Source organism: Rhinoraja longicauda, chromosome 30 (genome assembly GCF_053455715.1).
Source record: "Rhinoraja longicauda isolate Sanriku21f chromosome 30, sRhiLon1.1, whole genome shotgun sequence".
NCBI classification, from domain to species: domain Eukaryota; kingdom Metazoa; phylum Chordata; class Chondrichthyes; order Rajiformes; family Arhynchobatidae; genus Rhinoraja; species Rhinoraja longicauda.
In genome coordinates, this window is record NC_135982.1 from 26,185,427 (window position 1) to 26,193,989 (window position 8,563).

At 52.7% G+C, this 8,563-nt stretch overlaps 1 protein-coding gene across 2 annotated transcripts in view; it reads right to left on the reverse strand.

Moving 5' to 3' along the window:
- nbl1 (NBL1, DAN family BMP antagonist) overlaps positions 1-5,563 on the reverse strand; it is a 30,739-nt gene extending 25,176 nt beyond the window's left edge. The window contains exon 1 of one of the 2 annotated variants that reach the window (XM_078425083.1): positions 5,346-5,563. The gene's annotated coding sequence lies outside the window, so the exon portion shown is untranslated. Of the gene's footprint in view, positions 1-5,321 lie in introns of both variants that reach the window. The other variant, XM_078425082.1, reaches the window with a different exon arrangement.
- Between the last annotated feature and the right edge of the window lie 3,000 nt (positions 5,564-8,563).

An 8,563-nucleotide genomic window follows, 5' to 3' on the forward strand; every position in this document is an offset into this window, starting at 1 on the left:
GGGGAAATCCAGAACCAGGGGTCACAGCTTAAGGATAAGGGGGAAGTCTTTTAGGACCGCGATGAGAAAACATTTCTTCACACAGAGAGTGGTGAGTCTGTGGAATTCTCTGCCACAGAAGGTAGTTGAGGCCAATTCATTGGCTATATTTAAGAGGGAGTTAGATGTGGCCCTTGTGGCTAAATGGATCGGGGTGTATGGAGAGAAGGCAGGTACAGGTTACTGAGCTGGATGATCAGCCATGATCATATTGAATGGCGGTGCAGGCTCGAAGGGCCGAATGGCCTACTCCTGCACCTATTTTCTATGTTTCTATGTGATCACATTGAATGGCCGTGCTGGCTCGAAGGACCGAATGGCCTGCACCTATTTTTCTGTTTCTATGTCCTATGTTTCTATGATCTAATTCCATGGATCAGTATTACTTACATACTCCATTGTAAGTAATTAAACTAAACTAACCACCATTAAACTAAACTAACCCTGAATGGTCTTGACCCGAAACGTCGCCTATCCCTTTTCTCCAGAGACGCTGCCTGACCCTCTGAGTAACTCCAGCATTTTGTGTCTATCTGATGATAATTGACAAAGGCTCCAACTAAATTTGTCACAGCAACACATTTAACCCATGAACTTGCAAACTAACGCAAACCAGAGAGTCCTTACTTATAACGAAGTTTGTATCTATTCCACTCACCGTGAGTTATGTACTAACAAACGGAATTTAAATATGATTTGCCCCCCCGCTCCCCCCAACGTTCCCCGTGATTGCAATGGTGGATTGCCTTTCAGTTGTCAAGTGAGAACGCAGGGAAATGGGATTAGGAGGCAGAGATCAACCACCATTGAATGGCGGAGTGGATTCGATGGGCCGAATGGTCCAATTCTACTCCTATAACTCGAGCAAATTGGGCTATGCAGATGCGGCAGACACAGAATGTGAATGTGGAACCATGTGTAATCCATGCCACGTCTACCAAGATACCACTTCTCCATCCCTTCCCACCCGAGGTGCTGCCTGACCCGCTGAGTTACTCCAGCATTTCGTGTCTACCTTGGTGACCAATGCTGCCTGAAAGATCTAGCGGAGGCAAACGAGAAGGGTGTCAGTCCACTGTGCAAGAGCCCGGCCGAACATTTGAAACATCGATGATGGACACGAAAGAAGAGAAGACTTGTGAACTTGTAAGGTACACACAAAAATGCTGGAGTAACTCAGCGGGACAGGCGGGCAGCATCTCCGGAGAGAAGGAATGGGCGATGTTTCGGGTCGAGGCCCTTCTTCAGACTGATGTCAGGGGAGGGGGCGGGACAGAGACAGAATGTAGTCGGAACTTGTGAATGGTTGCAACAAAAATGTACACGTGACAATAAACTGAACCGAACTGATATTTATTTTCTTTGTCCAAACTGCTAGATATCGCGACTCGGGTGACGGGGCTAGTGAGGTGAGGTGAGGCGAGGAGAGGTGAGGTGAGGCGGGTGGAATCCTATCTTCTACCCATCCAATACGGATATCCAAACTTGCTGAGTAGTTTTTGATTGATTTTGATACAGCACGAAACAGGCCATTCGGCCCACCGAGTCCTCGCCGACCATCGACCACCCGCTCACACTACTTCTCAACTCATCCCACTTTCTCACCCACTCGCTACACACTAGGAATGGGTGCAGGACTAGGCCATTCGGCCCTTCGAGCCAGCACCACCATTCAATGTGATCATGTGATCGAAACCGGAGCGCTGTAAAGAAACTCACGCATTCAGAGGGAGAACGTGCAAAGTGAACCATCCCATCAACAACTAGAGAACGGCTCTGACAACTATCTACCTCACTGGAGACCCTCGGACTATATTTAATCGGACTTTACTGGACTTTACCGTGTATGTGTACACTGTGGATGGCCCGATTGTAATCATGTGTATTGTAGTCTTTCCGCTGACTGGTTAGCGCCCAACAAAAGCGTTTCACCGCACCTCGCTACACGTGATGATAAACAGTAAACTAAACCAAACCCGAGGTGAGGATCGAACCCGTGTCTCTGGCGCCGTGAGGCAGCGGCTTTGCCAGCTGCCACTGGGCCGGCCTTGATCGGGGGGTGAGGTGGTGGGGATGCAGGACGGGAAGGAGTGTTCCTAGCTCTACCCCAGTTAGTCCGGCTACTCACGAACCTGGAGTCTTGCCGGACTTAGACACAAAATGTTGGAGTAACTCAGCGGGTCAGGCAGCATCTCTGGAGAGAAGGGATGGATGGGTGATATTTCGGGTCGAGACCCTTCCTCAGACGCGACACGTTACCCATTCCTTCTCTCCAGAGATGCTGCCTGACCCGCTGAGTTACTCCAGCAATCAGCATCTGCAGTTCGTTCCTGGTCTACCCGCCTTGCCGGGATCTCTGTCCCTACTGTAAACTGTTAACTCCGCTGTATAACTGATTCCCCCCCGAGCCGCGTCTACAGTGAGGGGTGTTTAACCCCTTACATCCAGCAAGCGACATTTGGACTCATCCTGAATATCTCTAACAGCAGATTAGACTCTTTAAACAGGGAGTAAAATCTCGCCCAGTGAATCGATAGTGTACACCTTGTGTGATCATCGGGGCTTCATACCGTCCACGATTGGAGACACTTGAAGCCCATCAATCTTTGCAGAGAGAAACTGTTCTGCATTTAAAATAAGACACAAAGTCCACCCCGCTGAGTTACTCCCGCACTTTGTGTCTTTTTATTTCGTAAACCAGCACCTGCGGTTCCTTGTTTCTCCATTGCCTTGCATTCAACGTCCGCGATAATTGAGATTAAAATCAAGTTTGAACCATTTCAGCTCCTCGTCTGCTCGCTTCTCTTACGCACAGACCTATTGAATCAGCGCCTTGTCTGGCTGGTAAACGCGGTCGGATTGAGAACCCATGGAGATACATTGGGTGGAGAGAGGAGAGTGGGGAGGGATTGGAGTGGGGAGAGGGGAGAGGGAAGAGGGGAGTGGGGAGAGGGGAGTGGATAGAGGGGAGTGGGGAGAGGGGAGTGGGGAGAGGGGAGAGGGGAGTGGGGAGTGGGGAGTGGGGAGGGATTGGAGTGGGGAGAGGGGAGTGGGGAGTGGGGAGGGATTGGAGTGGGGAGTGGGGAGTGGGGAGAGGGGAGTGGGGAGAGGGGAGTGGGGAGTGGGGAGAGGGGAGTGGGGAGTGGGGAGGGATTGGAGTGGGGAGAGGGGAGTGGGGAGAGGGGAGTGGGGAGAGGGGAGTGATTGGAGTGGGGAGAGGGGAGAGGGGAGAGGGAAGTGGGGAGAGGGAAGTGGGGAGAGGGGAGTGGGGAGAGGGGAGGGATTGGAGTGGGGAGAGGGGAGAGTGAAGTGGGGAGAGGGGAGAGGGGAGGGATTGGAGTGGGGAGAGGGGAGGGATTGGAGTGGGGAGTGGGGAGAGGGGAGTGGGGAGGGATTGGAGTGGGGAGTGGGGAGAGGGGAGTGGGGAGAGGGAAGTGGGGAGAGGGGAGTGGGGAGAGGGGAGAGGGGAGGGATTGGAGTGGGGAGAGGGGAGTGGGGAGGGATTGGAGTGGGGAGTGGGGAGAGGGGAGTGGGGAGGGATTGGAGTGGGGAGGGATTGGAGTGGGGAGAGGGGAGAGGGGAGTGGGGAGAGGGGAGTGGGGAGTGATTGGAGTGGGGAGAGATTGGAGTGGGGAGAGATTGGAGTGGGGAGGGTTTGGAGTGGGGAGAGGGGAGTGGGGAGTGGGGAGGGATTGGAGTGGGGAGAGATTGGAGTGGGGAGAGGGGAGGGATTGGAGTGGGGAGGGATTGGAGTGGGGAGAGGGGAGAGGGGAGTGGGGAGAGGGGAGTGGGGAAGGATTGGAGTGGGGAGAGGGGAGTGGGGAGATGGGAGTGGGGAGGGATTGGAGTGGGGAGAGGGGAGTGGGGAGATGGGAGTGGGGAGTGGGGAGAGGGGAGGGATTGGAGTGGGGAGGGATTGGAGTGGGGAGATGGGAGTGGGGAGGGATTGGAGTGGGGAGGGATTGGAGTGGGGAGGGGAGTGGGGAGAGGGGAGTGGGGAGAGGGGAGTGGGGAGTGGGGAGAGGGGAGTGGGGAGATGGGAGTGGGGAGTGGGGAGAGGGGAGATGGGAGTGGGGAGGGGAGTGGGGAGGGATTGGAGTGGGGAGGGGAGTGGGGAGGGATTGGAGTGGGGAGAGGGGAGTGGGGAGTGGGGAGATGGGAGTGGGGAGATGGGAGTGGGGAGTGGGGAGATGGGAGTGGGGAGGGATTGGAGTGGGGAGGGGAGTGGGGAGGGATTGGAGTGGGGAGAGGGGAGTGGGGAGAGGGGAGTGGGGAGAGGGGAGTGGGGAGGGATTGGAGTGGGGAGTGGGGAGAGGGGAGTGGGGAGATGGGAGTGGGGAGTGGGGAGATGGGAGTGGGGAGGGATTGGAGTGGGGAGGGATTGGAGTGGGGAGGGGAGTGGGGAGGGATTGGAGTGGGGAGAGGGGAGTGGGGAGTGGGGAGAGGGGAGGGATTGGAGTGGGGAGAGATTGGAATGGGGAGGGTTTGGAGTGGGGAGAGGGGAGTGGGGAGTGGGGAGGGATTGGAGTGGGGAGAGATTGGAGTGGGGAGAGATTGGAGTGGGGAGAGGGGAGGGATTGGAGTGGGGAGGGATTGGAGTGGGGAGTGGGGAGAGGGGAGTGGGGAGGGATTGGAGTGGGGAGAGATTGGAGTGTGGAGGGGAGTGGGGAGGGATTGGAGTGGGGAGGGATTGGAGTGTGGAGGGATTGGAGTGGGGAGTGGGGAGAGGGGAGTGGGGAGTGGGGAGGGATTGGAGTGGGGAGGGATTGGAGTGGGGAGGGGAGTGGGGAGGGATTGGAGTGGGGAGGGGAGTGGGGAGAGGGGAGTGGGGAGAGGGGAGTGGGGAGTGGGGAGAGGGGAGTGGGGAGGGATTGGAGTGGGGAGAGGGGAGTGGGGAGAGGGGAGAGGGGAGTGGAGGAGAGTGGGGAGGGGAGAGTGGGGAGGGGAGAGTGGGGAGGGGGAGATGTGGAGTGGAGGAGATTGGGGAGGGGAGTGGGGAGAGGGGAGGGGGAGAGTGGGGAGTGGAGGGGGAGAGGGAGAATGGGGAGTGGGGAGGGGGGGAAGGCGAAGTTTCTCAGTCCGACACCAGCAGAGAATAACCTTTGCAACGTCCACAATAGAGAGTTAAAAAACATAATGACGCCCCTCCAAGCCCAATTAGGTTCACGTAGACTCGCGGGCGCAGTGGGAACCAGGCGGCGATTGCCCGCTTTCTATTGTTAATCCGCACGGTCACAGCTATAGCAACACACAAACAAGCGGGCCACTTGAAGTCATTTTACCTTCGGCTGGGCAAAGACAGATACCTTTGCTCGAAGCTGAGGCTTCTGCGAGGAAACGCACCAAGCAGTTTCCAGATTACATTTTCTGAAGCCAGGATCGCGGCGAAGATCCTCCTGGTGCCTTCTTCGGTCGACAATCCAGCAGTGGTGATCAATGTGCAGAACAAGGGATTAGCAGTCCAACAGCGCGGAGTTAACTGGAGCAATCTCTATATTTCTGCTACACCCCGATCTGGCATCATTCCCGAGACCTACTTAGAGTGGGCGGCGCCAGTGTGACTTTGTCAGAGTGGTTCTGAGCCAGTACTCGGGCTTTTACCGACGTGACAGCTCCCTCCCCTCGGGAGTGTGAGCGACCTGAGTGGATTTGTCAGAGGAGATGGGATAATTAAGGGAAGAACAGCTGCAAGGAGCGGAAACGCGCCCTGGAGGAAACACAGGGTCCAGGAGCCGGCCGCTTTGATACCAACTCCCCGCCTAATCCTTAACCCAACCCCCGCCTGCAAGTCACGCTAAAGGTTCACGGCTTGCACGTTTCTCTATTCTGTGGAATTCTCTGGCACAGAAGGCAGTGGGGGCCAATTCATTGGATGTTAGTTTTCGCTCTTGGGGCTAAAGGAATCAAGGGATGTGTGGAAAAAGCAGGAACGGGGCACTGATTGAGAATGATCAGCCATGATCACATTGAATGGCGGTGCTGGCTCGAAGGGCCGAATGGCCTCCTCCTGCGCCTTTTTCCCCCTATGTTTCTCAAATTGATATGACGGGAAGGATAGCTGCTTAACGTCCAATGCGGTTTGTTTCCATGATTTCCCACAAAAAGTCAGCATTATTGAAGATTCAGCGGAATAACAGCACTTAAATTGTGATATATATATATTTTAAAGTTACGCAATAAAAAATAAACTTGTTTATACCAAAGATGGTGGAGTAACTCAGCAGGTCAGACGGTATCTCTGGAGAAAATGAATAGGTGGCGTTTGGGATCGGGACTGAAGAAGTGTTCCAACCCAAAACGCCGCCTATCCGTTTTCTCCACAGATGCTGCCTGACCTGCTGAGTTACTCCAGCGGTTATCTACCTTTTCAATAACGTGTTGGGTTCAGTGAGTTTGTCGGGGTAAGGTAGCACCTGGCATTATTTAGTTTAGTTTAGGTTTTGTCGACACTAATAGTAACTTATTAACTTTATTTATATGCTGTAACTGTAATTCTTTTTGTGCACAACCCGCAGGCATTGCCACTTTCATTTCACTGCACATCGTGTATGTGTATGTGACAAATAAATTTGACTTGACTTGAGATGCAGCATTGAAATGTGCCCTTCGGCCCAGCGAGTCCACGCCGACCATCGATCACCCGTTCGTTCACACTAGTTCTCTTCTGCTCCACTCCCTACACACTTTACAGAGGGCCAATTAACCTACAAAGCCCGCACGTCTTTGGAATGTGGGAGGAAGTCCATACAATCACATAATTTCCACGCAGCACCGGAGGTCAGAATCGAAACCGGGTCTCTGGCGAGGTGAGACAGCAGCTCTACCAGCTGCGCCACTGCGCTGTTTGAAGTAGAGTGACTTCTTCATAAACTGGATAGCAATTCACTCAAAACACATTAACTGCTTAAAACAAATCAATAACTATTTGCATTTTGGGGATCCATGAGTGCAGATACATCATTCGTTGAAAGTGGTGTCACAGGTAGATGGGGCGGTGAAATAGTCTATTGGCACATTGGCCTTCAGCAGTCATGGAAATGAGTGCAGAAAACTAGGACGTTATATTGCACACATTCGTGAGGCTACACTTGGAATCCAGTGTTCCAGCTTTAGTCAACTTACTACAGGAAAATGCCGTTAAGCTGGAAAGGGTGCAGAGAAGATTTACGAGGATATTACCAGCACTCGAGAACATGACCTATAGGGAGTGTTTGAACAGGCTAGGACTTTATTTCTTGGAGTGTAGAAAGCCGAGGGGAGATTTTACAGAGGTGTATAAAATCACGAGGAGAATAGATAGCGTGAATTCACAGATTCCTTTACGCAGAGTTGAAGAAATTGAGAACTAGAGTTTATTTAGTTTATTGTCATGTGTGCCGAGGTACAATGTAAACCTTTTGCTGTTTGCTAACCAGTCAGTAGAAAGACAATACGTGATTAATTTGATCAATTTCCCTCCTGGGATAAATAAAGTCCTATCGTCTCGCATTACAATCGAGCCACCCATAGTGTATAGAAACATGTTAAAGTGAATAACGTTTAGTGCAAGATAAAGTCTGTAAAGTCCGACCAGAGATAGTCCGAGGGTCTCATAGAAACACAGAAAATAGGTCAGGAGGCCATTCGGCCCTTCGAGCCAACACCGCCATTCACAGTGATCACGGCTGATCATCCACAATCAGTAACCCGTGCCTGCCTTCTCCCCATATCCCTTGATTCCACGAGCCCCTAGAGCTCGATCTAACTCTCTTTTAAATTCAACCAGTGAATTGGCCTCCACTGCCCTCTGTGGCAGAGAATTCCACAAATTCACAACTCTCTGGGTGGAAAAAGTTTCTTCTCACCTCAGTTTTAAACGGCCTCCCCTTTATTCTTAGACTGCGTGTCCCCTGGTTCTGGACTCCCCCAACATTGGGAACATTTTTCCTGCATCTAGCTTGTCCAGTCCTTTTATAATTTTATACGTCTCTCTGGGCGGCACGGTAGCGCAGCGGTAGAGTTGCTGCTTTACAGCGAATGCAGCGCCGGAGACTCAGGTTCGATCCTGACTACGGGTGCTGCACTGTAAGGAGTTTGTACGTTCTCCCTGTGACCTGCGTGGGTTTTCTCCGAGCTCTTCGGTTTCCTCCCACACTCCAAAGACGTACAGGTATGTAGGTTAATTGGCTGGGTAAATGTAAAAATTGTCCCTAGTGGGTGTAGGATAGTGTTAATGTGCGGGGATCGCTGGGCGGCACGGACTTGGAGGGCCGAAAAGGCCTGTTTCCGGCTGTATATATATGATATGATATGATATGAGAAGATTCCCTCTCATCCTTGTAAACTCCAGTGAATACAAGCCCAGTCTTTCCAATCTTTCCTCATATGACAGTCCCGCCATCCCGGGTATTAACCTGGTGAACCTACGCTGCACTGCCTCAATAGCAACTGGGACGTCCTTCCTCAAATTAGGAGACCAAAACTGCACACAATATTCCAGATGTGGTCTCACCAGGGCCCTGTACAACCGCCATTAGCTTTCTTT